General features: G+C 40.4%; 1 pseudogene; it reads right to left on the bottom strand.

Moving 5' to 3' along the window:
• Positions 1-165: 165 nt before the first annotated feature.
• On the bottom strand, positions 166-640 carry LOC125165378 (DLA class I histocompatibility antigen, A9/A9 alpha chain-like; annotated as a pseudogene).
• Between the last annotated feature and the right edge of the window lie 12,318 nt (positions 641-12,958).

Below are 12,958 nucleotides of genomic sequence, written 5' to 3'. Positions count from 1 at the left end.
GGCCTTGAGAGAAAAATCATGGTTCACAAGGTGGCTGCCCAGGTCAAAGGAACTGCTGGTGGGTTATTTCAGGGATGATCTCAATCTGCAACCCAGGAGACTGGGTTCCTCATCGCCCTCTAAGGGAGTCACTCCCTAGTAGGAATATGAATACACTGAGGCGGATCTCCCTCTTCCCACCAGTGGGAGGGGCGCTGTTCTGACAGTGAGTCCATTTTCCCTTCCTCTGGAAAGCCAGCCGCAGTGGATGGGAGATCAGGGAGTCCTCGTGGTCCCTGTATCTGCTTCCAGCAGTGTCTTCTTCCCCATCTCCAGATACTTGAGGAACCACTCCATGCACGTGCCCTCCAGGTAGTACCTGTAGCGCTCCGCCTCACCGGCTGCCTCCCACTTGCAGCGGGTGATGTGCGGCGCGGTGTCCCGCCATGGTCCAGGAGCGCAGGTCCTGGTTCAGGGTGATGTAATCCGCGCGGTCGTGGGCCTCACGAAAGTGCCCATCAGGCCCCACGTCGCAGCCTATCATCCTTTGGAAGGTGTGAGACACTGGCCCTGCCCTGACCTGCAATCATTAAAGCCTAAACTGAAAACCAAACCGAGTACAGTCCCCAGGGGCTCTTACCTATTCGCAGGACGGGGGTGGGGCGCAGACTCAGCGTGGCACTAGGACCCAGACACTCAGGGCGACCTTGGCGCGTCCGTAGGGACGGGGGTCGTGACCTGGACCCGGGCCCAGGTCGCTCACCGGCCTTGCTCTGGCTGTAGTGGACACGCAATTCATTCAGCCTCACTTGAAGAGTTTGTGTGCGGGTCCTGAAGTTCTGCGTCTGCTGCTCCCACTACTCCGGCCCCTCCTGGTCCACCCACGGCAACCGCGGCTCCATCACCGAACTCGGGGTGTCGCTGTCGAACCGCACGAACTGCGTGTCGTCCAAGTAGCCGACTTCCAAGTATACCCGGGCTCCCCGCGGCCTGGCCGGGACACCGCGGTGTGGAAATACCTCAGGGAGTGGGAGCCTGTGGGCGAGGAGGGGTGAGACCCCTCCCGACCCTCCTCTCGGCGTGGGGCCCGGGTCCTAGGGGGAGGCGGCCGGGAGGGCACGGACGAGGGGGCTTGTGGGACGGAAGAGGGGTGGCAGGTTGGAGAAGAGTCGGGATCAAGGGGTGGGTGAGGCGGAGGTGAGAGCTCTGGGTCCGAGGCGGTGGAGCAGCCCTTCCGTCTAGCGGTCCCCTGCCTCCGCCCACGCTGAGGCGTTTTCTCTCCCGACCCCGCACTCATCCGTCCTGGGTCCCCAGGAGCAGGGTCCCCGACAGCAGCAGGAGGAGGGGTCCGGGACGCAAGACTGACATCTCATGTTTTGCGGAGAAGCTAAGTCGCCGCCCTTCCAGTGATTACACTATAACCCAGAACCATGGTGTCGCTGATTGGCTTCCCTAGAAACCCTACATACAACGGGAGAGCGAACTGGGGCCGAATCATGAGTATCCCGGCAGAAGGACCTGACACAGGTTGTGACAGGGAGAAGTGAAACCAGGGGAGATAGGGACTCCCCAACACTGGGACTTTGTCCTGACAACTTTTCCCCAGTATGGGAGTGCTCTGGTCACATTGTCTCCTTGCTGAGGCAGTGATTCTCAGACATTTTATTTTCAGGATATTTATACAGTCTTACAAATTGTCTTACAAATTAGTAAGTATAATTTTGTGTATGTGGGTTATATCTATCAGTGTTTACCATAGTAGGAATAAAACAGGTTTTAAAAAATTTTTATGAACTCATTTGAATGATATTAATAAGCCATTGCATGTTAAGTAAATAATTATTTTTATGAAAAAAAGCTACATCTCAAAATAAACAGGGTAGTGAAAAGATTGGATCTTTGTATTTTTGCATTTTTGCAAGTTTTTTTTTTTTTTTTTTGTCTATCACACTAGAAGACTGCGGGATGTTCGTATTTGCTTCTGGATTTAATCTGTTATTTTTGTTGAAGTATACGAAGAAATATACAGCCTTGCACAAATATGTAGGAGTAGTATTTTAATACCTTTTCAGATAACTGTGGGTATCCATCTTTGATAATAAAAGTACACAAGTCATACTTTCTCAAAGGTTATTTGCAGAGTGGAATCTGAAACAGTATCAGTGAATATTTCTTATTCTGTTACATTCAAATCTATAGGCTTATCTTGCACATTGTCTGGATCTTGTAGTAATTCATGATTTTTATTTATTTTATTTCAATGTAAATGTTTTTATTTTATTTACTTATTTTTTAAATGTTTGTTTTTGAGAGAGAGAGAGAGAGAGAGAGAGAGAAGCAGAGGAGCAGAGAGAGGGAGACAGGACCCGAAGTGGTCTTTGTGCTGATGGCAGATGTGCCCAATGTGGGGTTCCAACTCTCGAGATCATGACCTGAGCCAGAGGCTTAACTGACTGAACCACCCAGGCTCTCCTAATTCATGATTTTTAAAGAAAGGCTTTGTTTCACTAAATTATATAGATTTTCCAGTATTGATTACACTGGAGTCAAATTATAAAAAAAACACATTGGTCTTAATATTGCCATAGGTCCCAACAGAAAAGTTTGTCAGTACTGGGAAACTGTTCACCTTATTGGTGGTACACAGTTTTCCAAAATTCTGGTTTTGTTTAGAGAGCTGACATTTTATCAAGGCAACAAGTAACTGTCAGTTGTCATCTGTCAGTTAATTTTCTTGAAGGGACAGGCTTATGTTCATTTTTAAGAAACTTCCACCTACACAAGTCTAAATAATCCAAGTTCCTGTGGCATTCATTACTTCAAGTAAAAATGGCATTCCATACAAAAAGAGGCTATTTTGGTTCATACACATGACATTCCTTGAGAAACAGTATTTAGGAATGTAACAGAAATGATTTATGGGTATATCCCATGTTTTCATATATTTTTAAAATGTGGATTTGAAGATAATTTAGTAAAGGTAATTTTTAATGCTTCAGCTAGAATGCTTATTTATTTTAGAGAGAGAGTGCAAGTTGGAGTGAGGGACAGAGGGAGGGGTGAGAGAGAGAGAGAGAGAGAGAGAGAGAGAGAGAATCTTAAGCAGTCTCCATGCCCAGCGTGGAGCCTGTCACCGAGCTCAATACCACCACCTGGGTTTATGACCTGAGCTGAAATCAAGAGTCAGATGCTCAAATGACTAAGCCAGGTGCCCTAGCTATAATGCTTCAAAGTGAGTGTAGTTTAAAAAATTATTTTCCAAATATAAGGAAGTGGAGGCAAAGAATAAGCACTATTGCAATTTGGACTTATAACTTCCTTTCTTGCTAAATTTTGCCTCAGTGAAAATGTCAACATAGTGAAAAAGCAAATAATATAAGTAATGTTATGAGAATAGTTTTAACATAATGGATGCCGTGAAAGGGTGTCACTGACTTCAAAGGTTCCATGGACCACACTTTTGAGAACTGCTGTTCTGAACCATCTAAGGAGAGTCTCCCAGCTGGTCCCTGTCTTTGCCTCCTCTTCACTTAACAGAATCCATTTACTTGAGCTAGACTCCATGCATACCAAAACTGAGCTTAAAGCTTTAGCCCCTGGGCTTATCTAAAGGAGAACTCACCCCCCACCCCCGGAAATATGATATCAGTGTTCCCAGTCTGGGAAGGGATATAGAGGGACTGGTGGTTCTCCTTTGTGACTGGGAACAATTTGTGCCTGAAGGTGTCAAACTCATACATAACCTAACTTTGGTTTTGTTTTACATGACATTAATATGTATTCATATCCCAGAAAGAAATCTGATGTAGTCAATAAGAGTAAAAACAGTGGACTTTTCATTTCACGTGGGTCTTATGTACCCGACTTGAGGCACACAAATCTTGAAGAAGAGTACTATAGAATAAACGTTATATAATGAAGGAATTTTTTAATCTGTGCTGTCCAATATGGTTGCCACAAGCTATATGTGGCTATTGAGTTCTTGAAATGTGACTAGTGTGTTAAGCAGTTCAATTCTTTTCTTTCTAAAATTTTTAAATTTAAATTCAAGTTAATTAACGTACAGTGTAATATTAGTTTCAGGTGTACAATATAATGATTCAGTACTTCCATACAACACGTGGTGCTCATAATAAATGCACTCCTTAATTTCCATACCTGTAGTTTTGATTTGTATTTCACTGATGATTAGTGATGATGAGAATCTTTTCATCTTCTTTGGTAAATGTCTGTTCATGTTTTCTGCCCATTTCTTAACTTGATTATTTGTTTTTGGGTGTTGAGTTTGATAAACATACATACATTTATGTATTTATGTATTTATGTATTTATTTATTTAATTTAAATCCAAGTTAGTTAACATGTAGTGTAATAATGATTTCAGGTATAGAATTTAATGATTCATCACTTACATATAACACCCAGTGCTCATCTCAACAAGGTCCTCCTTAATGTCCCTTGCCCATTTAGCTCATCCCTCCACCCAACATTCTGCCAGAACAAGCCCTCAGTTTGTTCTCTGTATTTAAGAGTTTCTTATGATAATGTTTTAAGGTTCTCTTGATAATTTTAGGCTTTCCTCCCTATCTGTTATTATCTTATTTTTGTTTCCTTCCCTTATGTTCATCTGTTTTGTATCTTAAATTCCACATATGAGTGAAATCACACATTTGTCTTTCTCTGACTGGCTTATTTCACTTAGCATAATACATTCTAGTTCTATCAACGTTGTTGCAAATGGCAAGATTTCATTCTTTTTGATGGCTGAATAATATTCGATTGTATATATATGCCACATCTTCTTTATCCATTCATCAGTCGATGGAAATTTGGGCTCTTTCCATACTTTGGCTATTGTTGATAGTGTTGCTATAAAAATTGGGGTGCATGTGCCCCTTTGAATCAGCACACTTGTATCCTTTGGATAAATCCCAAATAGTGAAATTGTTGGGTCACAGGGTAGTTCTATTTTTTTTATGTTTATTTATTTTTGAGATAGAGAGAGAGACAGAGCATGAGCAGGGGAGCGGCAGAGAGAGAGGGAGACACAGAACTGGAAGCAGGCTCCAGGCTCTGAGCTGTCAGCACAGAGCCCAATGTGGGGCTTGAACCCGTGAACCATGAGATCGTGACCTGAGCCAAAGTCGGGCTCTCAACCGACTGAGCCACCCAGGTGCCCTGCGGGTAGTTCTATTTTTAATTGTTTGAGGAATCTCCATACTGTTTTCCAGAGTGCCTGCACCAGTTTGCATTCCCACCAGCAGTGCAAAAGAGATCCTCTTTCTCTGCATCCTTGCCAACATCTGTTGTTGCTTGATTTGTTAATGTTAGCCATTCTGACAGGTGTGTGTCATTGGGGTTTTGATTTGCATTTCCCTGATGAGTGATTTTGAGCGTTTTTTTCATGTGTCTGTGAACCATCTGGATGTCTTCTTTGGAGAAGTATCTACTCAGGTCTTTTGCCCATTTCTTCACTAGATTGTGTGTGTGTGTGTGTGTGTGTGTGTGTGTGTGTTGAGTTTGATAAGTTCTTTATAGATTTTGGATACTAACTCTTTATCTGATATGTCATTTGCAAATATCTTCTCCCATTCTTTTGGTGGCCTTTTAGTTTTGCTGATTGTTTCCTTCACCGTGCAGAAGCTTTTTCTCTCGATGAGGTCCCAATAGTTCATTTTTGCTTTTATTTCCTATGCCTCTGGAGACATTTCAAGTAAGAAGTTGCTGTGGCCGAGGTCAAAGAGGTTTTTTCCTGTTTTCTCCTCCAGGATTTTGATGGGTTCCTGTCTCACATTTAGATCTATAATCCATTCTGAGTTTATTTTTGTGTATAGTGTAAGACAGTGGCCCAGTTTCATTTTTCTGCACCTTGCTGTCCAGTTTTCCCAACAACATTTCCTGAAGACTGTCTTTTATGCATTGGATATTCTTTCCTGATTAGTCAAATTTAGTTGGCCGTATGTTTGTGGGTCCACTTCTGGGTTCGCTATTCTGTTTCATTGATCAATATGTCTGTTTTTGTGCCCAGAACCATACTGACTTGATAACTACAACTTTGTGATACAGGTTAAAGATCGGGATTGTGATGCCTCCAGCTTTGGTTTTCTTTTTCAACCTTACTTTGGCTATTGGGGGTCATTTGTAGTTCCATACAAATTTAGGATTGTTTGTTCTAGCTCTGTGAAGAATTCTTATTTTGATAGTGACTTATTTTGATAGTGACTGCATTGAATATGTAGATTGCTTTGCATAGTGTTGACATTTTAACAATATTTGTTTTTCCAATCCAGGAGCATGAAATGTTTTTCCATTTCTTTGTGTCTTCTTCAATATCTTTTACAAACTTTCTATAGTTTTCAGCGTATAAATTTTTCACTTCTTTGGTTAGGTGTATTCCTAGGTATTTTATAGTTTGTGGCACAATTGTACATGGAATTGATTCCTTGATTTCTCTTTCTGCTGCTTCGCTATTGGTGTATAGAAATGCAACCAATTTCTTTACATTGATTTTATATCTTGTGATGTTGCTGAATTCATGTATCAGTTCTAGCACTTTTTGGTGGAGTCTTTTGGGTTTTCCATATAGGGTATCATGTCATTTGCAGAGTGAAAGTTTAACTTTCTCCTTGCCGATTTGGATGCCTTTTATTCCTTTGTGCTGTCTGATTGCTGAAGCTAGGACTTCCAACACTATGTTGAATAACAGTGGTGAGAGTGGATATCCTTTTCATGTTTCTGACCTTAGGGGGAAAGTTCTCAGTTTTTCCACACTGAGGATATTAGTGGTGGGTCTTTCATATATGGCTTTTATGATCTTGAAGTATGATCGTTCTATCCCTACTTTCTTGAGGGTTTTTATCAAGAAAGGATGCTTTATTTTGTCAAATGCTTTTTCTGTATCTATTGTGAGGATCATGTGGTTCTAATCCTTTCTTTTATTAATGTGATGTATCTGTATAAGACAGAGAATGAACGGGGGAGGGGCAGAGAGAGAGGGAGACAGAATTGGAAACAGGCTCCAGGCTCTGAGCCATCAGCCCAGAGCCCGACGCGGGGCTCGAACTCCCGGACCGCGAGATCGTGACCTGGCTGAAGTCGGACGCTTAACCGACTGCGCCACCCAGGCGCCCCAATAATTCTTTTAATGTATTGTTGGATATGGTTTCCTAGTATCTTGTTGAGAGCTTTTGTATCCATGTTCATCAGGAAAATCGGTCTGTAGTTCTTTTCAGTGGCGTTTTTGGTTTTGGAATCAAGGTAACGCTAGCCTTGTAGAATGAGTTTGGAAGTTTTCCTTCCATTTCTATTTTTTGGAACAGCTACAAAAGAATCAGTGTTAACACTTCTTTATTTTGTTTATTTATTTTAAAAAATATTTATTTAATTTTGAGAGAGAAAGAGAGACAGAGTGTGAGCAGGGGAAGGGATGAGAGAGAGGGAGACACAAAATCCGAAGCAGGCTCCAGGCTCTGAGCTATCAGCACAAAGCCCAACATTGGACTCGAACTCATGAATTGAAAGATCATGACCTGAACCCAAACTAAGAGTCACTCAATCCACCAAGAAGCCCCCTTTTACTCTTTTTAACACTAGAATCTGCCATGGGCCAATCAGGGCTCATGGTTCAGAGCAATTCCTTCTCATTTTAATTGGGGATTCTGGATGAGTTCTTGTGAGAACAGAATAGGTTGGGCCACAGGAGCCCTGCAACTTGCCTTCCAGATCCATATTGACAACATTAAATATAGGCCAGTGAAAGTACCCAGCACAGAATATTTGTGTGTTGGTAGGGCCAAAGGTGTTGGGAGACAGCTGGCCTCACTTCTGGGAAAGGACAAATGGACTGAGACATTTCACTCTTACTCTCTTTCCATTCTCATCTAAAATGAAATGTTGGCTGGAAAAGCATGGAAGCTTTTTGTGTGTCTCATGTCTATGAAATACAGCCAGAACAACACTAAACCATCCTACACACCTAGAAAACTGATTGGAGGATTAACACAACAATCTGCACAACCTGAGCCACAGAATTCAGCAGGTACATGGTGTGGAGAGCTGAACTTGAGAAGAAAGAAGCCATGAAAGGAATTCTCCCCAAAACAAAGAGCATGAAGAAACAACAGCCAGGGATTTAACCAACACAGATACAAGCAAGATGTCTGAACCAGAATTTAGACTCATGATAAGAATACTAGCTGGAGTCAAAAATAGATTAGAATCCTTTTCTGCAGAGATAAAAGAAGTAAAAAAATAGCCAGAATGAAATTAAAAATGCTATAACTGAGCTGCAATCACGGATGGATGGAGCAGTGGCAAGGATGGACGAGGCACAACAGAGAATCAGTGATATAGAGGACAAACGTAGAGAGAATAATGAAGCAGAAAAAAAGAGGGAAACTAAGGCAAAAGAGCATGATTTAAGAATTAGAGAAATCAGTGACTCATTAAAAAGGAATATCAGAATCATAGGGGTCCCAGAAGAGGAACAGAGAGAAATAGGGGTAGAAAGGTTATGTGAGCAAATCATAGTGGAAAACTTCCCTAACCTGGGGAAAGACACAGACATCAAAATCCAGGAAGCACAGAGGAACCCCATTAGATTCAACAAAAACCGACCATCAACAAGGCATATCATATTCACATTCACAAAATACTCAGGCAAGGAAAAATCATGAAAGCAGCAAGGGAAAAAAGTCCCGAGCCTACAAGGGAAGACAGATCAGGTTTGTAGCGGATCTATCCACAGAAACTTGGCAGGCCAGAAAGGAGTGGCAGGATATATTCAATGTGCTGAATCAGAAAAATATGCAGCCAAGAATTTTTTTATCCAGCAAGGCTGTCATTCAAAACAGAAGGAGAGATAAAAAGTTTCCCAAACAAAAATTAAAGGAGTTAGTGACCACTAAACCAGCCCTGCAAGAAATTTTAATGGGAACTTTCTGAGGGGAGAAAAGATGAAAAAAAATATATATATAAATAAATAAATACCAAAAGAAACAAAAGATTAGAAAGGACCAGAGAACACCACCAGAAACTCCAACCCTACAAGTATCATAATGGCAATACATTCATATCTTTCAGTACTCACTCTAAACGTCAATGGACTCAATGCTCCAATCAAAAGACATAGGGTAACAGAATGGATAGAAAAACAAGATCCATCTATAGGTTGTTTACAAGAGACCCACTTTAGATCTAAAGACACCTTCAGATTGAAAATAAGGGGATAGAGAACCATCTATCATGCTAATGGTCAACAAAAGAAAGTTGGAGTAGCCATATTTATATCAGACAATTTAGACTTTAAAACAAAGGCTGTATCAAGAGAAGCAGAAGGGCATTATGTCATCATCAAGGGGTCATTCCACCAAGAAGAGCTAACAATTGTAAACATTTATGTGCCAAATGTGGAAGCACCCACATATATAAATCAATTAATCACAAAAGTAAAGAAACACATTGATAGTAATAGCATAATAGTAGGAGATTTCAACACCCCACTCACAGCAATGGACAGATCACCTAATCAAAAAATCAATAAGGAAACAATGGTTTTGAATGATACACTGGACCAGATGGGCTTAACAGATATATTAAGAACATTTCATCCTAAAGCAGCAGAATATACATTCTTCTCCAGTGCACATGGAACGTTCTCCAGAAGAGACCATATACTGGGACACAAATCAGCCTTAAGTACAAAAAGATCGAGATCATACTGTGCATATTTTCAGACCACAACACTATGAAACTTGAAATCAACCACAAGAAAAAATTTGGAAAGGTAACAAATACTTGGAGACTGAAGAACATCCTACTAAAGAATGAATGGGCTAACCAAGCAGTTAAAGAGGAAATTAAAAAGTATATGGAAGTCAATGAAAATAACACCGCAACCCCAAACCTCTGGGATGCAGCAAATGCGGTCATAAGAGGAAAGTATATAGCAATCCAGGCCTTCCTAAAGAAGGAAGAAAGATCGCAGATACACAACCTAACCTTACGCCTTAAGGAGTGGGAAAAAGAACAGCAAATACAACCCAAAACCAGCAGAAGACAGGAAATAATAAAGACTAGAGCAGAAATTAATGCTATCAAAACTAAAAAAATACAATAGAACAGATCAATGAAACCAGATGCTGGTTCTTTGAAAGAATTAACAAAATTGATAAACCACTAGCCAGTTTGATCAAGAAGAAAAAGGAAAGGACCCAAATAAATAAAATCAAGAATGAAAGAGGAGAGATCACAACCAATACAATAAAATAAAAACAATAATAAGAGACTATTATGAGCAATTATATGCCAATAACATGGGTAATCTGGAAGAAAATTTGAAAGGACCCATAACTAGTAAGGAAATTGAATTAGTAAAAAATCTGCCAAAAAACAAGAGTCCATGGCCTGATGCCTTTCCAGGGAAATTCTACCAAACATTTAAGGAAGAGTTAACACCTATTCTCTTGAAACTGTTCCAAAAAATAGAAATGGAAGGAAAACTTCCAAACTCTATGAAGCCAGCATTACCTTGATTCCAAAACCAGACAGAGACCCCACTAAAAAGGAGAACTATAGACCAATTTCCCTGATGAACATGGATACAAAAATCCTCAACAGATCCAACCAGATCCAACAATACATTAAAAAATTATTCACCACCACCAAGTGGGATTTATACCTGGAATGCAGGGCTAGTTCCATATCCACAAAGCAATTAACGTGATTCATCACATCAATAAAGGACAAGAACCATAAGATCCTCTCAATAGATGCAGAGAAAGCATTTGACAAAATATAGCATGCTTTCTTGATAAAAACCCTCAAGAAAGTAGGGATAGAAGGATCATACCTCGAGATCATAAAAGCCATATATGAACAACCCAATGCTCCATCCTCAATGGGGAAAAACTGACAGCTTTCCCCCTAAGGTCAGGAACAAGACAAGGATGTCCACTCTCACCACTGTTATTCAATATAGTATTGGAAGTCTTTGCCTCTGCAGACAACACAAATAAAAGGCATGCAAATAGGCCAGAAGGAGTTCAAACTTTCACTCTTTGCAGATGACACGATACTCTATATGGAAAACCCAAAAGATTCCACCAAAAAACTGCTAGAACTGATTCATGAATTCAACAAAGTTGCAGGATATAAAATCAAAGCATAAATCGGTTGCATCCTATTCGCCAACAATGAAGCAACAGAAAGAGAAATCAAGGAATCTATCCCATTTACAGTTGCACCACAAACCATAAAATACTTAGGAATAAATCTAACCAAAGAGGTAAAAAAAATCTATACACTGAAAACTATAGAAATCTTATGAAAGAAATTGAAGAAGACACAAAAAATGGAAAAAGATTCCATGCTCCTGGATAGGAAGAACAAATATTGTTAAAATGTCGATACTACTCAAAGCAATCTACATATTCAATGCAATCCCTATCAAAGTAACACCAGCATTCTTCACAGAGCTAGAACAAATAATCCTAAAATTTGTATGGAACCAGAAAAGACCCCGAATAAGCCAAAGCAATCTTGAAAAAGAAAACCAAAGCAGGAAGCATCACTATCCCAGACTTCAAGCTATACTACAAAGCTGTAATCATCAAGACAATATGGTACTAGCATAAGAACCTAGATCAATGGGACAGAATAGAGAACCCAGAAATGGACCCACAAATGTATGACCAACTAATCTTTGACAAAGCAGGAAAGAATATCCAATGGAATAAAGACAGTCTCTTCAAGTGGTGCTGGGAAAACTGGACAGTGACATGCAGAAGAATGATTCTGGACCATTTTCTTACACCACACACAAAAATAAACTCAAAATGGATGAAAGACCTCAATGTAAGACAGGAAGCCATCAAAATCCTTGAGGAGAAAGCAGGCAAAAACCTCTCTGATCTTGACCACAGCAACTTCTTACTCAAAACACATCTCCAGAGGCAAGGGAAACAAAATCAAAAATGAACTACTGGGACCTCATCAAAATAAAAAGCTTCTGCACAGCAAAGGAAACAATCAGCAAAACTAAAAGGCAACTGACATAATGGGAGAAGATATTTGCAGATGATATATCAGATAAAGGGTTAATATCCAAAATCTATAAAGAACATGTCAAACTCAACACCCAAAAAACAATCCAGTGAAGAAATGGGTGAAAGACATGAATAGACACTTCTCCAAAAAAGACTTCCAGATGGCCAACCAACACATGAAAAAATGCTCAACATCATTCATCATCAGGGAAATGCAAATCAAAACCATAACGCAATACCACCTTACACCTGTCAGAATGGCTAAGATTAACAACTCAGACAACAGATGTTGGCGAGGATGTAGGGAAAGAGGATCTCTTTTGCATTGTTGGTGGGAATGCAAGCTAGTGTGGCCACTCTGGAAAACAGTATGGAGGTTCCTCAAAAAACTAAAAATAGAACTACCCTATAACCCAGCAATTTCAGTGATAGGCATTTTTCCATGGGATACAGGTGTGCTGTTTCGAAGGGAAACATGCACCCCCATGTTTATAGCAGCACTATCAACAGTAGCCAAAGTATGGAAAGAGCCCAAATGTCCATCGATGGATGAATGGATAAAGATGTGGTATATATATACAATGGAGTATGACTCAGCAATCAAAAAGAATGAAATCTTGCCATTTGCAACTACACGGATGGAACTGGAGGCTTTATGCTAAGTGAAATTAGTCAGAGAAAGACAAAAATCATATGACTTCACTCATATGAGTACTTTAAGAGACAAAACAGATGAACGTAAGGGAAGGGAAACAAAAATAATATAAAAACAGGGAGGGGGACAAAACACTCATAAATATGGGGAAAACACTGAAGGTTGCTGGAGGGGTCGTGGGAGGGGGGATGGGCTAAATGGGTAAAGGGCATTAAAGAGTCTACTCCTGAAATCATTGTTTCACTATTTTGGATGTGAATTTTAAAAAATAATGGCGCCT

The sequence above is a fragment of the Prionailurus viverrinus genome, chromosome B2 (assembly GCF_022837055.1).
Source record: "Prionailurus viverrinus isolate Anna chromosome B2, UM_Priviv_1.0, whole genome shotgun sequence".
Taxonomy (NCBI): Eukaryota; Metazoa; Chordata; class Mammalia; order Carnivora; family Felidae; genus Prionailurus; species Prionailurus viverrinus.
Note: the sequence above shows the minus strand (reverse complement) of the source record. Positions and strands in the feature narration are given on the sequence as shown.